The sequence below is a fragment of the Piliocolobus tephrosceles genome, chromosome 16 (assembly GCF_002776525.5).
Source record: "Piliocolobus tephrosceles isolate RC106 chromosome 16, ASM277652v3, whole genome shotgun sequence".
Lineage (NCBI taxonomy): Eukaryota > Metazoa > Chordata > Mammalia > Primates > Cercopithecidae > Piliocolobus > Piliocolobus tephrosceles.
Genome location: NC_045449.1, coordinates 21,305,683 through 21,306,054, shown reverse-complemented (window position 1 = coordinate 21,306,054; position 372 = coordinate 21,305,683).

The following is a 372-nucleotide window of genomic DNA, read 5'->3' as shown; positions in this document are numbered from 1 at the left end:
ACATTTAGTGTAATTATTAATGTTTGAATTTAGGTCTAACATTTTATTGTTTGTTCCATCTTTTTTTTTCCTTTTTCTTTCTTCCTTCTTTTGGGCTATTTTTAACTGGTTTTAGTATTTTGTTTTATTTGTTGTGTTTTTTACTATATCTCTTCATATAGTTTTTCTAATGACTGTTCTAGGGATTATAATACTTTCTTTCACAATCTAATTAGAATCACTATTTTACCTTTTTAAGTGGAATATAGAAATCTTATGACTGTATGGATCCTTTTAACTCTCCCATTACATTATAGTGTCATGCATTATGTTTACATAAATTGAAAATCTCATCTCACATGTCATAATTTTTGCTTTGCTTTTGGCTAATAA